Source organism: Eulemur rufifrons, chromosome 15, assembly GCF_041146395.1.
Source record: "Eulemur rufifrons isolate Redbay chromosome 15, OSU_ERuf_1, whole genome shotgun sequence".
Taxonomy (NCBI): domain Eukaryota; kingdom Metazoa; phylum Chordata; class Mammalia; order Primates; family Lemuridae; genus Eulemur; species Eulemur rufifrons.
In genome coordinates this window covers 51207396-51230028 of record NC_090997.1, presented here as the reverse complement: position 1 = coordinate 51230028, position 22633 = coordinate 51207396, and the positions used below count along the sequence as shown (strand labels likewise).

The following is a 22633-nucleotide window of genomic DNA, read 5'->3' as shown; positions in this document are numbered from 1 at the left end:
TATTCTTTCTAGTTGTTGATATGTGCTTCCCCATATTTAAATCTTACTGCTGAGACTCACTCTGTCCTAAATACTAATTCTCAAGAGAAAAATTCAATATGATCCATTTAAACTTCAGTGTTCACACTGGCCTAATCAACTATGACTGGCTGGCAGGAAGTGGTATGGTCACCTCAAACTAACATGGGCGTCAGAACCAGAATGATAGAAAGAACTGCAGGTAATAATCAACTCTCACAGAAGTTTGTGCAAGCCAGACATGACTCCCTCTTCCAATGCCAGACCCAAAATGTATCATCTATAGGAGCATTTTTGAAACACCATGATCTCTCTGCTCCTCTTTGTATGACAGACAGACGTATCTTCTCATGCACTGCCAGCCATGTCCCTGAGACATGATGGTTGGGGTTCAAGTAAATGGATTTGGATGTATTGGGCACCTGGTCACCAGGGCTGCCGATAACTCCAAAAAATTACATAGTATTGCAATCAGTAACCTCTTTATTGACCTCAACTACATGGTCTGTATGTTCCAGTATAATTCCAGCCATGGCAAGTGCATTGGCACAAAGCTGAGAATAGTAAACTTGTCATCAATGGAAAGCCCTTTTTCATCTTCCAGATGTGATATCCTGCCAACATCAAATAGGGTGATGCTGGTACTGAATATGTTGTGGAGTCCACTGTAATCTTCATTACCTTGGAGAAGGCTGGAGCTCACTTAAAGGGTGGAGTCCAGATGTTATCATCTCTGCCCCTTGTGCTGATTTCCCCATGTTTGTGATGGGCATGAACCATGAGAACTGGACAAGTCCCTCATGATTATTAGCAATGCTTCCTATACCATCAACTGTTTAGCCCCTGAGCCAAGATCATCCATGACAAATTTAGCGTATTGGAGAGACTCATAACCACATTCCATGTCATTACTGTCACCTAGAAGACCATGGATAGCCCCTGCGGGAAATTGTGGCTTGATGGCCATGGGGCTGCCCTGAACATCATCCCTGCATCTACGAGCACTGCCAAGGTTGTGTGTAAGATTATCCTTGAGCTGCATGGGAAACTCACTGGCATGGCCTTTCATGTTCCCATGCCAAACGTATTGGTCATAGATCAGACCTGCCATCTGGAGAAAGCTGGCAAACATGATGACATCAAGAAAGTGGTGAAGCAGGCAATGGAGGGCTCCACAAAGGGCACCCTTGACTACATTAAGGATCAGGCTGTCTCCTGTGACTTTAAAAGTGACACTGTACTGCCTTTGATGCTGAGGCTGGCACTGCCTTCAAGGACTTCTTTGTCAAGCTCATTTCCTGGTTTGACAAGGAATTCAGTTACAGTAACAGAGTGGTGGATTTTTCATCCCAATTCATATCCCAACACACAAAAACATTCTCCCTCCTTGACACAGTTTCCATCCCAGACCCTTTGAAGAAAGGAAAGGGCTTAGGGAGCACTACTTTGTCATATGCCATAAATAAAGTACCCTGTACCCAGCCAAAAAAAGAAAAGTAAAAGGAAATCAGAAGCGACGCCCCCCCCCCAAATAAAAACCTCACCATCATCCCATGACTCTCCCCATACATAGCTAGGCACATAGGCACCTATGTGAATTATCTCTGCCCGGGGACATGCGCTTGAGTCTCAGGGCCCAGAGTTTTTATATAGGGTTGGTGACATAGCATGGTAGCTGAAATTCAGGACCCCAACAATTTGGATATTTGCACAAAATGATTCTGATAAGTCTTGACAGTATGATGAGGAGTGTCTCATTGCTCTAAGTGTACACAGCATCATCAACCAGTAACAAAGAACATTTTGTGGGTCACACTCCCAGAGTTGGTCAAGAGTCTATCATAACTGAAGATTCCCTGGGAGCTATTCAAGGACTGACCAATCAGAACTGCTATCATAATTATTTCCTCACAGTCACATTGTCTATAAGGCCTTCCTAAGTACTCGTAGTACTCTCTCAAGACTTTTTTTTCTCCATGACCCATCATCTCATATTGTATGTTTCTTGATGGTCTCACCTCAAATAAAAATCTAAGAGGGGAGGCATATCTATCTATCTTTTTTATCCCTGGGACTCTAGAGTAGTGTATATAGGGTCAATAAATATTTGTTGAATGAATAATGAACATTGCCTTTTAATGTTATGTAATTTTAATGAATTTTAATAATTAGTTATTTATTCATCTATCACTCCATAAAGACTGGACACTCTTAAAAGTTATAAATATATATTCATCTTTTATTTCCAATACCTATAAAAATGTCAGAAATATTGTGGGCTCCTCATATTGATTTGTTGGAACATTGAAGAACAAATGAACCAATAAATTCCTTATTATAAGAATGAAATAAAAGCAGTTTTATAATTGCAGCAGAAATACATTATTTTATCATAAGAGGAAAAATATAATAAAGTAGAATCATGTAGATGGTCACTCTAGGGCTGAGGCAAAGTGGTATAGGTAGAATACATAAATTGTCCACATCAGCCATGCTGATATAACATCTATTCAATTCATTTTAACTGTGACACGTATCATAAATAGAGATGTGTTTCTCAAATATTGAATGAAGTAAAGGAAACTTAACAATTATTGATTAATATTGACTATTGGCAGAAGAAACAAAATGTATGTCGTAGTAATAAATGATTAATTTTTAATAACATGAGAAAATTCCACTGAAATGCTTAACTGATCCTTAATGGTATCAAATTTCATACTGCTAATGTATTGGAAATATATTTATGTCTATGCACTGGCATAAGAAATACCACATTCTTCTATTTTTTTTTTAATAAACAAATAAAAGTCTGTTACCAACAAGATACCAATTTTTCAATTTTTAAGGCTACTTATAATTTGGCAGCTTGGCTACTTCTGTACCATTCATGATTCATAAGTATCATTGGAAACCCCAGCACCAAAATATTTTTTCTTCCTTGATGAACCATGAAACCTTGCAAGGTCTGTGGGTTGCTGCTGCTAAGTGATACCTGGATCTTGGCTATTCCAGAACTTCTCAACTTCTGTCTTCTTACTCACTTTAGAATAAAGTCCTTCTTTCTCTCACCTTACCACCCCCAAAGCATTTTTTTCCTCCTACCCAGACACATGACATCATCTCTTCTGAGTCTTCTTTGTATCCTCTCTGTGATTCCTCCTGTAAAACATCCTGAGGCACGGAATTTCAAAGGGCCTGCTTAGAGTATTCCTGTTTTGAACAGGGATAAAGGGAAAATATTTGAACAGGGATAAAGGGAAAATACAGAGGAAAACACAAATTGATATCTCAAGAATGACTCTGTCACTTTGTGATGCTCACTTTATGTTTTTCTCTAACTCTGGTATTTTAACAAATAGTAGCTGAGTTATAGCCATACTTTAGTATTATGCTGTAATTCACACTATTACTTCCTACTTCTAATTATATTAATTTAAAAACAAGCAGACTCAAGGAGGTTTTTTAAGCTCATTCATGCATTGATGGGGGAGATTATACCACGATTATACCACGAAGAGATAGAAGAATAGAGTAGCTAGAAGTAAGAATTGCAGAGTTAGACTGATGTGGAACTGAATATGGATTCTGCCACTTCTTAGCCACTTACTAACATCTGACCTTTGGAAAGTGAGTTTTCTTATCTTTAAAATGGGATAAGGCAAATCAATAAAGATAGACCTCAGATTAGTGGTTGTAAAGGGGTTGTGGGTGGGAGGAAAAACTGAATACAAAGGGAAATAAGAGGACTTATGGGAGTGATGGAAATATTCTATGCCTTGATTGTAGAAATTTTACAAAGCTCATGAAACTGTACACCTAAAAAGGCATCAAGGTCACTGTATGAAAACTATACCACAATAAATCTCAGTTAAAAGAAACAGGATGATGATACCTTTTTAGGGAAGAGTTTAATACTCAGTGAGCACTCAATAAATATTAGCTTTTATCTTAATTGTTACTTAGGATTCTCATAAGAAATACTATTTGCCTTGGTGATATACGCGTAATTTTTGTTATGGCATGCAAAAGTACATAATTATGGGGAACTGGGAAGGAAAAATACTGAAAATATTTTCCATAGTCTCCCAAATGTATGGATCTGGAGAAATAATTAGGATGACATGATGTTGAAAGTGGTTCAGAAAATGTGGAAGTGAAAAATCAAAAGAAGAACAAAGAGAAAATCAGATCATTAACTGGTTTCTCCCCTTAGCAATAAAAATGATTTGTGCTTTCTCTGTCACTGGGACTTTGGATGTGGGCCTCTCTGCCACCTATTCTTATACAATGATATCTTTTGAGTGGACCTGATAGGCTGCCTCCTAGCTTAAAACTAGAAATCCAGAGCTTCTTTATAAAGTGATTATAAAAGAAAAAAGGAATAATATCCTAATATTACATACTAAGCTACTTATTCAGAATTTAACTGAGTGTGTAATTGCAGTGTTATGAAATATATATTCAATGCTTGTAGAATTCTAGGAGTTTTGATAACTTTCTGTAAAATTAGTATGTTTATTTTGGGATTAATTCAGTTTAGTAGAAACAGTGGACATTTTATAACCTCTTTCAGGAGGAATCCAAATCATTTTTTTAGATAGCTTCAGGCTTTTTACTGGCTAACAACCACTTATGTAGTTGGCTTATGAATATAAGAACAAGCAAGTCAGAGGACACCAGAAAAGGAAGAGGAGACCAGACCGGATGAGGAAGAGGAGACCAGACCAGACCTGACCAGATGAGAAAGAGAAGACCAGACCAGACGAGGAAAAATTTGAAGAATTCCTAAACTGCCCCCTACCTAGACATTGGATATTTGATTATTCTTTATTTCTAGGAAACTGGAGATCTTTGCGTCTTGCTTGAATGAGAGCATATATACTTAAACTGAGGAGTGTTTAATTGTAACTATCTTTGGATTTCAGCTCTGCTAACTCACTAGCTTTATGACCTTGGACAAATTGCCTAACTCTGAGCTTTAATTTCTTCTTCTGCAATATTGAGAGAATTACTGTACCTACTTCTATCTAATGTTAGGAGGACTAAATCCTATAAATCAACTAGTGTACTCAGCAAAATGCCCAGACATAAGAACTCAGTAAGTGTTACTAATGTAATTATTATTTTATTTTAATAATTTGGTACAGGTTAGGAAAAGCAAATCTAGACCCCAAATTAGAATTAAAAGCAAATTTGAAATGCGAACACTACTTTTCAAATCACATCTATTTGTTTTCTTTTTCTTTTTCTTCCTGCCCTCCTTTTTTCCTTTTCATCTTACAGTAGCTAGGAGTTTGTGTCTTTAAAATGAATGATTATTTTGGGAAGGAGAAAATATTACAAAAAGTAACATTTATAGAGCACTTATTTATGCCAGGCCCTGTTCTAAGCACCTTCCATGTGTTTAGTAAGTCAATCCTCATAACTCTAACCGTTAGGTGTGATAATTATGTCCCCCTCAAAGCAGAGATAGGCTTTGCGCATGTGGGTTAGCTAGTTTAGATCACAGAAGTGTAAAATGGCTCAAAGAGTCTTTGTATTTAGATATGACTTTGAGAAATAGCAAGTTAAAATTATGGTGTGTATAAAAAGTATGTGTGTGTGGGGGGGGGGGAGCAGGGGTATTCATTATTATTAACACTAACATTCCAGTCTTCTTTTTTCTTCTCCTAATCCTCTTTCTCTACTACTATTTGTGACTTGCTTACTATATTCCATGGATGGCACTAGACAGTTTTAATGTTATCTCATTTGTAGTTCATGAGGAAATGATGTCAGAGTTGTCTCATTTACAGATGAGGAAACTGAAACTCAGAACTCTGAAACCTGTCTGTGCTCATTAAGAGAGAGCGTCAGAATTCATACATCTGCCTGCTTGCATAGTCTGACATTATCGCTGGTATGTTAGTGAAAAATGTGATAGAAATGTTTTCTGACCACTATTCTTCCATGACACGACACTGAAAGCAACTGTGAAATCCTATTGCCAATTGCATTCACTCACAGGAACCAAGATAGCATAGTAAGGTGGTGGCCAAACTGGCAGCTATTATAATTATTTTTATAGATTCTATGCTTAATAATTTTTAGATGGAATTTCTCTTATCAAAATCCACCACTAGAGAAGTAGATTTGTGTGTCTTATTCTATCTCTGTATAACGTTACCTGTTTCTGTCTCTGACTTTAACTTCCTTCTCTATTATATTAAATTCAAATACTGTTAAAGGGATACAGACTCTCAGAGGCTTATTATTTTCCTTTCTCCAGTGCCCTCAAGGGTGCTGCAGAACAACTCCTGCCACTTCATCATTACCAGCAGAGGCCACATATGATTGGAAGTGGCTGCACTTCCAAATGCCACGGCAGACACGTACACACACGCACACACACACATGCACGCTCGCGTGCATACAGCGTGCATACACTTGCCCTTTTTCTTTTTCAACTGGATATGATAATATAAAGAAACTTTACTTCTAAAAATGGCTTCAGACTTCACTTTTCTCAAATGAAATGAAAGAGGAAGTGTCTGCTAAAATGACTTCCTTGTTCTTTGAATTTTTCTCAGTCATTCCCACCTTGACCTAAATTCTATAATCCTTTACTACTTGAGTCATCTCTGCTGATATGCTGTCTGGTAGATAATTCTCTCAAATGTGTCAGAAATATCTAGTGTCCAGTGATTTGTTTCTTTTTTCTTGTCAAGAGAAAGACTTCTCTTACCTAATACCAGATTTTGTAGCTCACATTGTGTAGTCTGAAGCTTTAATCAAATTTAGATTCTATGCTAGATTTTCTATTGTTTAAACAGTTTAATGACTTTATATATTTTAAAATATATAGCCTTTTTTTAACAAGATTTCATAGTATCAATAGACTTTCCAGTATAAAAAACAAAAAGGTGAGGTAATTTAATTTCCCCTTTCCTCCTTACCTGATTTACTTTCCTAAGTTTACACTGATATTATTTTGAACTTTTCTTATTTTAATATTTTAATTATGTAAGTGTAATTTAATTATATTAAATATAATCAAATATGCTTAAGCCACTTTATATTGATTTATAAATTTTAGAGAAAAACTATTAACTTTGTCCTATAAAAGTTATAAACTAGGTGTAAAAAAAATCACATTAATGTTCTTTCTCATGTTGGATTCCATATCCCATTTTTGTTTGGTGGCTGTCCTGTTTGTGGTCATTGCAGTTTTCTGGCCTAAATGTATTTTATGTAGCAGAAAGAATCTGTGATACGATATTTTGTTGCTTCTTTGGCCCAGTTGTTCATAGGTCAAGTATTCATTTCAAAATTTCGTAGTCTCCTTTAGTCATCCTTGACCTGCTCTATACAGCTGGAGAAAGCTGCAGAAATTATTTTCTACATATGTTTATTTTTCTTGGTCTCTCGGAGCTTGTGTGATCCCAGCGAAAACTTTAAGTGGTAGACAATTACAATTTTTTCTAATATTACAAATATCAGTGAAATTGTTGCAACTCCATTATAGCAAATCAGGAAATCCTTAACTAGAGAGACACCAATTAATGCTATGTTTTTGGCACATATATTTAAAAATTATCCATGACATGTTTATTTAAGCACACCACAAAATGGCAGTACTTTTTCCTTGTGACTCTTAATTTGAGGCATTAAAACAAAGTAACTAAATGATAGATTTATGAAATATTTTATTATTGTTATCTCTCTAAATGTAGAACATATTGGGTTAGGAGAATTAGTTTCTGTTTTTGGAATTGTCACATAATGAATGCTCAGTAAATCTCAGTTGTAATTTTTATCATTACAGAAGTGATAATTGTGCTCCAATGCAAACTGTGACGATGGTAGACAACATACGTAACTTTCAATTGTTTTCATGTGGTAACTGAATTATATTTTAATATCTTTCTCTACCAACAGAATGGCAAAGAATCTTCTAAGTATTAAAGGATGAAAAATAAATTATTCACTTCACATAAATTAAATTTTTGAATGAATTAGCTAGATAGTCAGCTCACTTTCTTTGCTTCAGAGACAGAAGGCTGCTCCAAGTGATGCATTAGTCCTATTTATCAAGTTCTTGCTTTCAAACCTTATAATTCTGCCATTTGTACCTTTTAGAATTTTTGAAAGTGTCTGGCACGGGGAAATTGAGGTGGTATAAATTAATAGAGATAAGAGGTAAGTGTGTCAGAGGGAAGTTATGAAAGTATTTCCTACTTCTACTATTTGCAAGGAGTCTTTCATAGCCAGTGCTTCCACTGAAAGGTGGGAGAGAACTGCAACTTACACAAGAGTTTTATATGTTACTATAACAAAAGAAAGACTCCCTCACTCACTTCATCCCGCTTGGTGGAACATACTTTATTTTAGGATGTTCAAGAGTGTGCAATATAGACGACAGTGTGTTTCCCTATTATTTACTAGATATTGATAGATACAATTTGGTTTCCTAAATTCAGTGTGAATTAACAAAGATTCTCTTTTTAACATCTGTTACACATTTAATATAGGCTGTTATGTTTGTATGATCTAATGAATATTTTCTGTGCTTTGCAAAATAGTGGGTGGGTCAGCAAATACCTTTATGGTCAGCAAAGATCTACTGCTGTACTTATAAGCAAAAGTATAAAAGGAAAATGCAAATGATTACTCTTAAATTGATATATTTCTCAGACTGGATGTACACAAAAGTAGTATATTCTTACATCTACATATTTATTTGTCAGAATATACATAATACGGTACTTTGAAGCAGAATTTAGAGAAGCTAAAACGCTTTAATAATTCTCAATATAAATTTCTCCTTTAAAATCAACAAAATGATTTATTTGAAAAAGAACTTCAAAAGCTTCTATTTGTATTAACTACAAGGATTTTGAACGTAGTATTCAAAAACCAGAAAATGATGAGAAAATAGTCTAAGATTGAGTATTGCCAAGAGCTAAATATTAAGGCTATAGAATGATAGATTTTTTTTTTAAGTAAGAAAAGTAGGCCAGGGAGAAGATGTAGAAAACATGAACAAGAAAAACAAAACTTAAATATTTGACATATTTGGGACAAGGTATTCTTGATGGATCATTGTCTTAGCTTGTTTCCCGACCCACACAGTGCCTAATATCAATCAGAGAGGAAGTCTTCTGACTACAACCCCCACTTACGAGCACTTCTCCCCAGTGCTCTGTCAATGGAAAGGAAAGCTGTGATTTATTCACTGACAATTATTGGCTATTCTATCATTCTTTTCTCTGTTTAAAACATTTATTTGATGTTTCTACAAATACAAATTTAAAATTGCAAATAGGAATTGAATGTACTGGTTTTGATATGGCTGTTTATTCTGTATAGATGCATTTTACTGGCAAAAAACATTAATGTTTTCTTAGGACTTGAACATAAAAATAGAGATCTTTGTTAAGGAATTCTGATGCAGACAGATAACTCATGATTCACTGTATACCTGATGCTAACTACAGTTGTTGAAATAATGACATAATTACTGAACCAACAGAACATTTCCATGTTGAACATTTAGTTTTGCCCAGATAATTGGAAAAAATATCCCTACACATTGTGGGAATTTTGATGTTATGTGAATATAATCTACAATACATTAATTCTAACATTGCCAAGTTCAGAGCTGTGTGATATAAAAGGATTCAAATAAAAATTAAGAAATATCAGTAAATTATTAGATGTTTCATCTAAATAAATACAAGCATACATATATTTACCAACACTCAGTTAAGAATTCTATATTTTAAATATTCGTCTAAATGTTAAATATTAATTACTGAAATTGACATCAATCAAATTTCTATAGATTTCATAAGAGAAAGAAAACGGAGTAAACATTAGTCATTTAGAACTATTTTCATTAAAGTCTTTAATTATTTGTTAATTATTTTAAACTACATTGACTCTATATCATTAGAAACGTTGTAAATGAAGTATAACTATTTTACCTTTAAATACTCCCTTTCCTGTAGACAAGCTTTTATGCATCAAAATTACCAGCAAAGAAAATCCTGAAGGATGAGTCTTCAGTTTCTTGTATCCTAGTTTCCCTTTAATTTCAATGTGAAAGGCCAGAATTACTTCTATAATACATGACCTGACAAGAAAAGAAAAAACATCTGCAATACTTTTATTTGTTATTCCATTTCCTGCATTGCGTTAGATGCAACATAAAACCTTTTACACAAAACATCAAAAGTGCTTTATTTTGACGATTGAAATTTTAAAGAAATAAAGCACTCCCAGAATGAAAACTGATCGCATTTCCAACAAGGAGTCTCTGTTTATTTTATCTACCTGAAACATTTGCATCTTGAGAGTAAGTAGTTTTGCTAATCGGTTTATATCTCCAAGCAGGCTGTAGTTCCTTAAATATTTATACATTCTTAATGTACATCATGCTGGTTTTATTAATTTTAACCCCAAAGCTTCTTCTACCAATTACTACTTAATGACTATACTGCTTTTCCTCTTGATCGCCTTTGTTCTTTGCTACAATATTAAAAAAAGGGAAGAGGGGCATGAATTTTAAAATAAAACAGCTAAATAAAATGCCACGTGGAATGAGTCACTATATAGGACCTCACTCCTCTGACTCACCTGTCTATTGCAGGCAAACTTTCCTCTTTTGGTTTTGCTTTGTTTTTTCTTAACCCAAAGTCATATGCTTTCTTTTTATCCTAAGAAAACAAAATAATAAAAAATATATACATTTTTGTTTGATGGTGTTGATTTTAGGCTTGATGTAGCTTGATAAAAGCACATCAAAGTCATTGAATCATCCTGTATCTTTGAACCGATCAGCAAGAGAAAACATACTTCTTAGGAGCTTAGTAAGGTCTCTCAGCCAAAAATAATTTAAAATATTACCCTGATGAAACTCATTTAGTATTTTATTTTACAAAATATGTTTGTGAAAGAGATTTGTTTCAAGTGCTGTTATTTTTTTATTTCCAATGTCTGTCTAGAATGTAGACTATTTCAGAATGTGAAATTAGACTTGTGAAATAAAACAATTAATATATGTATATATGATTGGAATATTCTCCATTTCAAAACTTTAACTTTGGAATAGTATCTTTAACTATAATGAGTATGTTTATTTGCCTAAATAATTACAAAGAAATATTTTTCACTGAAAATATAAATCTATTCGTATATCTACTCATGAGGACAAAATGCCATATATGCCATAATATTTTAGACATTGGATTGAAATAGTTCTGAATTCCAAAGAATATATAACAAGTTAAAATTATATTTTACTTATATTTTGTATATTTACATATATATTTCAGTGATATTTATATACATAACAATTTTAATCTTTCCACAGCTATCATTTACCTATTTGTTACCTATGTATTGTGATATGTGATATTTGTATGTGTATATATAAGTGTGGCAATGGAGGAACAGTCTGAAGCAGGAAGAGAAACAAATAGTTTTGTACTATTTCAAGAAAAGAAAAACTTGGTTATTCATTCTTGCTAGGTGTCACTGGTTGGTATTAGTTAACAACACTGTGAGATAATTTAGTTGCTTTCCAAATGATTTACACTCATTGTTCTTCCTATTTATTATCTTAGCTCCTTACAACTGTACTACCTTTTAATGGTGGTCTTATTTAACAAGTAAGCAACAAAATACAAGGTAAAGAAAAATATTTTTAATAAATTATAAGAGGTCTACATTAGGCTTTGTAGTCAGTCTTGAAACTTTTATTAATAGAATACTTATTTAAGTATTTATTTTACATTGTGGTTTTCAGTGATGAAAAGCAAAATCATTGCACGTTGCCACTAACATCCATTAGTTTCTAACACAAGAAATATTCTTAAATAGCATTTAAAATGTAAGTCTTCTGTAAATACTCATAGTTTCTATTTTTCACATAATACATGCTAAAAATATTTGATGCTTATATGAATAAATCAATAAGTATATTCCATAATATAAGTTTTCAATTCATGCTGATCAATTAACCACTGGCACAAATCTCATGATTTTTATGTGAGTAAACATATTGCTAATATTTTTCACTTTCTAGTCATCTTGCGAGGATGTGTACAATACGTTTTTCTTATATTAAGTTTTACACCTCCAAGGAAAACTCACTAATCCAATCCCAGCTCATTCAGCTTTCTTGTGTGACAAGGCATTCAGGACACTTCCTAGTCTGGCCCAAACTACTTTTTAACTTTTTCTTCCACTGGTCCCTGGTATGAACCCTCTGCATTCTTGAGAGAATAATCGCTAGCTCTCCCTCAAACATATCTAATTTACTCTAAACTTTGCATCTTTGTTACTGTTGAAGCCATTATCCTCTTGCTTCTAACCCAAACCACATTCATTCTTTAAGCTTCAGATCAAACCCTACCACTCCCAGGAAGCTTTGCCAACCACTGTGGGTTCTTACTTTCCTCAGAATTGAGGAATTATGTTATTTATGACTCAACTATTCCTTTGTTTGGAGTTGTGATGATGCCTGTTTCTCTTGTGTCTCCAAGTAGTGAAACAAATACTACATTTTTGCAGAACACCCAGTACAGTATTTGTATAGAGACACTCAACATGTTTCAGTGAGTAAAATAAGTAAATCTGCTCTGCTGGATAATTAGCTCACAATCATCACATCTTTACTCACTGGAAAAGAGTAAGTGGCTATCATGTAGAAATTACATTGATACTATAAAAATTTGATGCTGTTTATTGAAATGGAGCTATATTTCCTCATTGTACCAGGTCCAAATTAATCCATCATGTGTGAAAATGCTATATTATACCACACCAAGCCACATGCTGCTATGTTAGTGTAAGATTCAAAACTATAAAACCACAAAAAATTTCCTTTTGCTAAAATGTAAAATGCAATTTCTTTTTTCAGTTTTTACTTTTTGTTTTTTAAATCAGGTATCATTGATACAACAAATGCTCTTCTCATCTGCATTTTGGTACAAAAAATAAGGATTGCATTGTAAAAAATTTTAAATGTGTCTTATTTTGAAAACTGAACTGACAATTTTTTAACAAGGATTTGAAGAGATCAATCATCTATTTTTATATTCTTGAGTTCAGCTGTACACAGAGGACCTCATTGCTTGAACTTTCCTTCTCTTTATACATAGACATTTTTATAAAATATTCATAAGAAATTGTTGACTATAGAACTATGGCAATTCTCTTGAGTGATCCTGGGAGTTTTTCAGTCAATGAGCTTCATGCGGCTCTGGCAGCATGAGCTATGCTTCATAAATCAGACTAAAACCATTTTATGCTGCTTTTAAAATTACTGCTATCAACAAAACCCATGAGCCTGAATTACTTAATCTATGCAGATGTTGTTAACTGCATTAATTATTTAATTCTGACAATAAAACAGCAGTTCCATTTGCGTTAATACAGAACATTCATACGGCTAATTTTTGAAAGGGTATTTAACCAGAGGACCACTAGATGGGAGTAGACAACTTTTTAAGCTAAGTACAGCACGGTGTGAAAATGGTAGTTGCTAAACTTAGATGTAAGGTAATTCTAGGTTACTGTATTACATTTCTAACCAAAGCTCACAAAATACCTTTTGTTAACTAGAGTAGGTTACATTAAGATTGAATTGCTTTCCTCAAGAACTAAATTGATTTGTGGGAACTTTCTTCTTCATTGCTAGCATAGTCATCTTTAAGATTTCATGATGAATCAACTATATAGAAACTTTCTTTTGTTTATTGACATGAAACCAATCTACTTACCAGTTAAATAACAACTAGTTCAATGAACTCAGTTGTCCTTTTGAAGTCTGAATGTATTTTTAACAATAATTATATTAAAAATTAACAAAAGAAATTTCATAAGTTATTATCTTTAGACTGCTAATTAATTGATTACTTCATGTGCATTTGTTGAATATTAAGCTTTCCCAATCAGATATGTGCATAAAGCCAGACACATGCATAAAGCAAAATCATTTTTTTTAAAACCAGGACATAGTGAGCCATGGCAGGTCAATGAAATTATAATTGGTTCTAATTAGCGCTCTTCAAGCTGTTAATTTTTTTTTTTTTTTTTTGTTAACCAGCATCTAAATTACACAGGAAGAAGGGTAAAAACTGTTTTAGGAAATAGCAAAGATGACCAAAATGCATAGCTCTTTCAGTTTGAATGAACATCTACTTTAGATTCTTTTTTTGTTTTTTTTGTGGAAGTGGGGTGATCCCTGAAATAAAGGTTCATTTTAGGATGCAATATTTTTCTAAAGAAAAAGCATGTCATTGTAATAACCGTGCTCTTTTGTTATTATTGTTATCATTTATAGCTACATAGAAAGGGAGTGAGGTCATTAACTTGAGGCAAATGTCACAATTTCTGAAAAAGCTTCAAGCTTTCTTATTTTGCTTTGTTTTAAGAATCGCTGGAAATCTCTGATTCTAGCTCCAGTTGTCTTCAGTGGGGCCTGCCACACATGTGAGATGAACAAGAAACTGATTATGCTCTTTGTGCAATGCAAGTCGACAAAAAAATTTTCAGATATCCGTATCTCTTGCAAATGTCAATTTTAAAAAATCTCTTTCAAATGCATGGTCATACTGTATAATAAATTGAAATCTCTATGATTTTCTTTATTTGCTGAGGTTCACTTCTGTTTTTAAAATGTGAATTTTTCAATGTCAAAACTTTGCAAAATGTCTGAATAGGTATGCCAATTGGAGCTGTTCTTTCAGGTTTATTTTCTCTATGATGCCAATAACGTTATTTAGCAACCACTTTTGATTCAGGCTTTATTTTTATAATAACATTTTACTTTATTTCTAAGTGTTTCATACAGAGTTCATTACAAATTTAGTTTCTAATAATGTCTTCTTTCTTTAAGACATTATTCATAATTTTAATCTCTTATTCTAGGTTTCTTCCATTTGATCCCTTAAAGCACATTTTTTCTTTTTCAATTTCATCTCACAGTTATCATTTTGCTAAGTTTATATTAAATCTGCAAAATTATTTGCACAAATGTTAAATTTTATTCCAATGTTAATACTTTTGTTCAGATTAAATATTATACATTTTAATCTAAGAAAAAAGCCAAAGAAAAATGTAAGAACTGGTTTTTTTTGGCAATTGTGGAACCTGAAATAATACCTACAGTAACTGTTAAATATATCTCTTACCCTATTAACTTGCAATAATATATCTTTCAAATGATGAGCAAGGCAAAATAGTTCTTGTAATATAAGAAATGCAATTTTAAAAGAAAGTTTAAACAGATTTAAATGTCTCTGGTATTCTATTTAAGAAAGTTGAATTACATGGCAACATTTTTAACAGTCCAATTATCATTTTGTATTTTTAAAATAAACATTTTTATTCATACACAGGATATAAAAATGCCTATTAAATCTGCTTATCATATCAAATACATCCCATTAATAATCTCTAATTTTGTATGGCTTGAGAGCTTTAAAAGGTTGATATATTTATGTCAGAAAAAACAAATATAACATCATGGAACAAGTTGAAAAGAAAATGTCAATTTAAAACCAAATCTGATTTGATTATCTTGTTTAAACAAGCCCATTGACATATTAGCTATAGAAGGTACTTCACTTATAACTTACATACTTCAATAATAGAATTCGAAAGTAAAAGATTGCTATAAAACGGTGATTGCTACTTCTTAGGTCTTTTTCCCACTAAAATGCAAACAATTATTTTTCTTATGAAGTTACAGTGGTATAACTTTTCCAATATTAACATTTTTGATTAACATTTTAAAGTACTAAATTACTTAAACGTTAGTAAGAATTAAATTTTACATTTTCCCAATATATTTGAAAAATTTTAATGAAAGAAATTTTGTCAAAGGTCTGTATAAATGGACATGATGAACTATGTTGTGAATTACAATTGATTTTATCATCATATGTAGGATCTTAAATGGTGCTAAAATTTTCATCTGTTTATAATAGCTTGTTTTGGGTACATATTCAGCATTCTATTAACATATTTTTCAATTGACTGATTTTTATCATTATGTTTTAGTTGCAAATATCAATGAGACAAATATATACATTTTAACATAACTATTTAGAGTATATATATTTTAATTTCTATAATATATTTCACCTTTTTGCATTTATATAAAAATTGAGATGTCTTAATAAGAAACCCTCAATCTCTATATATGTGTTCTAATTCATTACCAATCATAAAATCTGCAGAAAATACCAAATTGACCTTGTTGGAGACAATTGAGTCAGGACTCAAAGGAATTGATTCTGGTTTTTGTTGTTTGTAAAATTTTCTCTTTGAAAAAAACGTGCTAATCCTGGAGAGATAAAGTCATCTTCATTTTAAATATGTAAAATGCAAATGAAGCTAAGTGATATGTACCAGAAAAAAGGTAAAATAAAACTAGGTAAGAAAGTTTGCTAAATTTTTGCTTATATTTTACTTATATTTTGTTTTCTTGACTGAAACATAAATGTGTTATTGCCCAGGAATCCACATGATCTGTGTACCTCAGTTTCTCTATCTACCAAATGAAGAGAGCAATGCTTGCCATTTCTCTGCCACTATTTTGTTTCTTTTTTAAAAATCACAGAACATTAGAAAAATTAATAAAATCAGTTTTGCGAAAGGACATCCAGCCCTGGGAGAGAAAATTTCCTGAGGAAACATAACATGATGATATCAAAAAAAATCTGTCTCTAACAAAAACCACTAAGAGTATGTTCATGAGTTGAACAGAACAACCATGTGTATGCAAAGAAAGCAGTATCTTAGGGCATCTGACCTTTCTGCATGAAACCTGGAGCTCTGGAGTGTCCTCTCACGATTGTAGGTTGATGCTGTCTAAGGATGATACAACTTCAATAACAAATAGCTTCATTGCTATAGATATTTTTGGCCAAAGCTTAAAATGAACCTGTTTCTTTCCAGTTAAACTATGAGCAAAATTGTATGTTATGAAAAGGTAGAATATACATTGTCTTCTGATTTTGCTGTTGGTGATGGTGGTAGTGATTTTATACATTTGCTTTTTGCCTTTTCTATTTAATTATAGGTGTATTCTATGTATATATAATTTAAGTATAAATTATATAATTTAAATATAAATATAACATACATATGTATAAATGTAAGAAAGTGCATATATCTAAAAACTGACCTACTAGGTTTCCTATCTCTGCATTTTCAAACAGGAAGTTTATGTAAAATTTGGTTTTTCAAAGTGAAGGAAATGAAACACAAGGCAGCTACAATTATTTTCAATAATTATTGAAAGCAACAACCTCAATTAACATAAAACTCAAATATACAGAGCCATGAAAAAATATTACATAAGGAAAAGTAGACATATTGGTCTCACTAGCCATTTTAGTTTACCCAGTCAAAATACAATCTCAAGCCCTATTCTGTTAAACAAACAATAAGTAGTGAAAGAGATTGTCCCTTGTCTTCCAAATAAAATATACTACTAATTTTTCATAGCTCCATAATTCAAATAAATAAACACATATTATGTACTGTACTACATTTTATACATTAAGCGTATCTTACAGAAAAATCTAACTCAAATTAGACAGAGTTTAGTGTGAATGAGAACATGAAGTACATTACAAAAGTCAAAGAGAACTAAGGTGGAATAAAGCTGTGCCTTCTGCATTTCCAGAGAGGAGAACAAGCCTTTCTAAACAGCTTATTTGACTTGGGAATTTTCCAAGCTTGCTGAACATGAACTATGTTTTAATTCCAGAATTATCAGCCAGAGGGAATGGTTTTATAGTCCACACATAAGGTTTGAAATACTTGGACTTCCTGCAACTACAGGTTCAAATCCCAGTTGTGCTCCATTCTTTGGTGGTGGCTGAGTTAAGTACCATGCACGTGTATATACATGTGTGAGGGGATTTTTTACAGATGAGGCGTCCAAAACGAGAGCAATGGTTACACTGTGTGAAGATCCCAATGCAATTTTCCTCAGAACAGAGTGTGTGGCTCATGAATAACTGCAGCTTCTGGGAATCTTGCCAAAAACCTAGGGCAACCGAAAGTGTGGCTTTGCTCTAAAGGAGATTAAACTCCCTATTTAAAAGCTCCCTATACTCCACCATTGTGAGGGTTACACTCATTACCTTTACCATGTTAGATGGTGAGTTAATACACATGCCTAAATGCAATATCTTAATTCTTCTCTCTCTCTCTGTTTGACAGAGTTCGTAGACTTGCCACCACACACTGCATTCAAGGTTATTGATTTTCAGCAGTGCGCACAAAAGGCTATTGCAAAGGAAATAGTGTGTGCACTGGATGGATAGTCATGTAAAAGGCAAAAAGTGACTCGTAGAAGTTAGTTCAGTAAGAATTTAAAAAATACTTTTTAAAAGATAGCATAATAAGATTAATTTCCCTGTGAACCATTTAGTTTTACGTTTTCTAACTAAGACCTGTGACCTATTAATATCAATATTTGTTGTAAGGATTAGGTAAAAGAATATAAATAAATAAACACTTGATACCTTTTTTGAGCTTATTTCCTATTGTGCATTGGTTAATAAAATTTTGTTTATATATTTATGTGGAATTAGACCAACATAAAGTAGCTGTTATATCAACAGAAATACCTCTTTCTAGCTTATCTCTGACTGAGCATCAATCAATATAACCTGTGTATGTATGTATGTATATATATCTGTGTAAATATATATGCACACATACACATAGCCCTTATATATATGTTTAGGGGAGAAATTTTTTTATTAAAAAAATCATAATTTAATAAATCCAATTTATTTTATAATGTTTAACATCTAATATTTATGAAATTATTCAGTCATGGAGCATGTGAGATAGGGCATAATGAGGAACAAATGTTTCTGCTGCTGTTGATGTTTTCCTAATAACTTTTATTTTTTTTAAAAAATCAATCTTAAAATTTAATCACTGTGTGATATTGCATATGTTTAACATGGGATCAATATGATATAGGCTTCTAAAGTCATTTTTTCTATTTTTTAATGAAATTCACTAAATTCTTCACCTGAAAAATAATGCAATGACTTCTCAATTCACAGAATCCCTAGAAAGATCAATTGATATAATGAATATAAATATTCTCTTAAAAATATAAAGAATCATGAAAGTATAAGGTTTTCTTTTTTCTCTAATCTTGGCACTTGTGTAAAAATGAATAGTTTTTGAAGCAGCCAAACGAAAGAAGAAAATAAGATAAGAATAAGGTAGTCATTGTACAAATATTCCAAATGAATCCCTAAATGGTAAAATAAATCATGATAAATAGAGTTAGACTACATTTAACTTTAGAGGTCTTACTAACAATTAGTGACATAATTTGATTTCTAGCATGCCTATTTTGTAATTTTTAAAACTCTGTTCTTAAACACAGAATATTAGAAAAAGTTAGGGTGTTTTTATGTCCTCATTTTTTAAAGAACATTGACTTGATGTAGTAGCAAAATCAAAATCTCTGAATATGTTAGACAGGGTTTCAATTTTTGTTTTGCCATTTGATTTATATTCAAAAGGTTTGATGATATAATTATTCACAGATAGCATAATTATCTTTATATATATAAATAAAACTATAGAAATAAATTGATTTCTAATAAGAAATTTTACTGAATTGATTGTATTAAAATATGTAAAGCTCAGCTGCATTTCTTTATATGAGCAACAACAATCAAAAAAGCTTGTTATAAAAAGTAATTTTAAGAGGATGCCATTTATAGTTACCTCAGAAATAAAGTACCTAGAAAAGTATTAGTATGCTATCTCTGAAGAAAACTAAAATGCTTCGTTGGAAGCATTAAAGAAGGTGTAAATAAATAGATGTATGTGCCAGGTTCATAGATGGGAAGATTCTATTACCTGTAAATGTCAATGCTCCCCAAACTGATTTATAGATTTGATGAACTTAACATCAAAATCCCTATAATTCATTTTATGGATCTTGTTGAGGTGTTTCTAAAGTTTACATCAAAGAGAAAATGCCAGAATTTTCTAAGACATTCCTGTGAAGAACAGGAAAAGGGAGTTGCCTCATCGTATACCATAAAGTATTATGAACCCATGATAAATAAGACAATGGCATTAGTCCATGAACTAAGAAAATATCAAGAAGAATAAAAAGCCCAGAAACAATCCACACATATGTGTATTGTCAATTTAACACAAAATAAGGTTTGTGGTTTTGTGGGAATTAATACATTTTTAAATAAAATGTGTTGATATGATTAGTTTTCTGTGTGGACATAAGTGAAGTTGGATCCCTATCTTGTCCTACATTCAAAAATTATTCCAGGCAGATTAAAAACGTTAATATTAAAGGAAAAACAATAAAGCTTTTAGAAGTCAGTAGAGATGAATATCTGTGTGACCTCAGTAGACATTAATTTCTTACGACTCACATAGCAAAAGTAAAACAGAGATCAATTTGACAATGTTAATACTTAAAATTTTAGTTGCTCAAAATATCATGTAAAAAATAAAACAAGTTAGAAACAGAAAGAATATTTGCAACACATAGATTTGACCAAAAAATAATTACGAATAAAAGCAAAATGACTCTTCAAAAGAGAAATAGTCGAAAGTCCTGAATAAGCACATGAAAATGACTTATCAACATACAGATATTCTAGAACTACTTACAAGGAAGAAAATAAAATTTAAGATCAATAAGATACAACTTTTCACTCAACAGTTTGGAAGAAAATCTTTTAATAAAACTTTGACAATAAGAAGTAAAGATAACACTATGGATAAACTGGAATGTTGTTACAATGTTGGTGAATTTAAATTACTAAAACCATTTTAAGAAAAAAATTGCCATGATCTAGTAAAGTTGGAGATAAACATATTGATGTCCACAAAGGACTTTCTTTGGTATTCAACCTAGAGAAAGACGTGTACTTGTAGACATGTATCAGAATGACCTTAGCAGCGCTATTTATCTTAACCAAAAAAAGGAAACAAATCAATTGTCTATAAGTAGTAGCATGTGTAAATATATTATGATATAGAAAGGAATTCTATACGTTAGTAAAATGGAACAAATGACAGGCATAAACAATAACATGGTTGAGTTTCAGGAATAGCACGTAAGGTACAAAAACAAATTGCAGAGAAACATATAGAGTTGATTCAATTTATATAAAGTTAAAAAACATGAAAAACTAAATAATGTACTATTAAAGATAAAAATGATTTTAGTACAATAATAAATCAAATCAAAGAAACAATAAACATATAATTCAGGAAAGAAGTTACCTCCCTGAAGATAACACGATGGGATGGAAAAAAGTCATGCAAAGGGGTTCAAATTAAAAGAAATATTTTATTTAAGGAGGATGGTTGGTAATAGAGTTTCATAGTATTATAAACTATTTATATATGTTTAATATATAATATATGTGAATGTAAACATTTTTTCATCTGTGAGTATTTAATAAATGCCTTTTATGCCCCAGGAAAAAAGACAAGCCTTATCAAATAATCATATTTTATTTTTTACTGAAAATATTTTAATCAAACTGTCATAACTCTAGTCAGAGCAGATCGTTTGTACTGGGGTAACGTTTTGGGTACATTCTAGGCTTCTTTTCTGACATGTGAATTGAAACTGTGACATTGGACTATATTGATACATGATAAGAGGAAGCTGTCCTGACATATCCACGGTATTCATAGTTGGGATGTTCTTTATTACATTATACAGTGTACCCTCAGGACCAATGAAAGAAATTTTTCTTAGCACTTAGTTGAAAAAAAAAGAGACAGAAAAAAATTAACTGTTGAATAAATGTCTCATGAATTAATTTTGTGACCTGGGAACCTTTTCTGACAATTGTATAATTTAGCTCTCAATCTTTTCCTTATTTCTTCTGGCTTTAAGACCTCACAAAGCATATGTTGTGAGCCATCTTTGGCCAACAAATAAAATTGTGTATATTTACTCCTCATTCCACATTATTTTACAGCATTTATTTTATCTTTATTTCTAAAACTTCATATATTTTACTTGTGTTCTGTATTGAACATATATATGTATAGGCTATTGCACATTCTTTTTTGAATGAATTAAGGTACAAAGAACTGTTTCTAAAACGTATTAAAAATATTTTAAATATTGTGACTTGATCTTTTATCACTGAAAAATTGAAATCTGAATTTTTGAGAGTATTCCTCTTTGTAGGTGATATTAGCAAAATCACACCAACTTTAATATTAAACTGTCAGAATATGGATAAAATCTGTAAGTGGTTTATACAAATCATATGTTAAGTTCTCTACAGAAATGTATTACATATATGTTTGCTTTTTCAATTGTTCTTAAATAGATAAACAGCAAGAAGCCACATTTGAAATAAAAAGAATGTTAACATAAAGCATATAAGTTGTTCATTATGGGAAATAAGAGAAAAAAATAACAATACTTAGAGCTCTTTATATGAAATTTTTTTAAATTTGGGATATAGATATCCCTTGATATTTTAAAAACAATTGAGAGCTGTCTACTCAGACTGACTCAAAATTCTGACTGGAGCCTTAAATCACATTTTGAAAAGTCAAACAAATTTCTCAC

The 22633-nt window shown here is 31.9% G+C and overlaps 1 pseudogene; it reads left to right on the top strand.

The window, feature by feature from the left end:
* Positions 1-398: 398 nt before the first annotated feature.
* Positions 399-1518, top strand: LOC138395967 (glyceraldehyde-3-phosphate dehydrogenase pseudogene; annotated as a pseudogene).
* The last annotated feature ends 21115 nt before the right edge of the window (positions 1519-22633 follow it).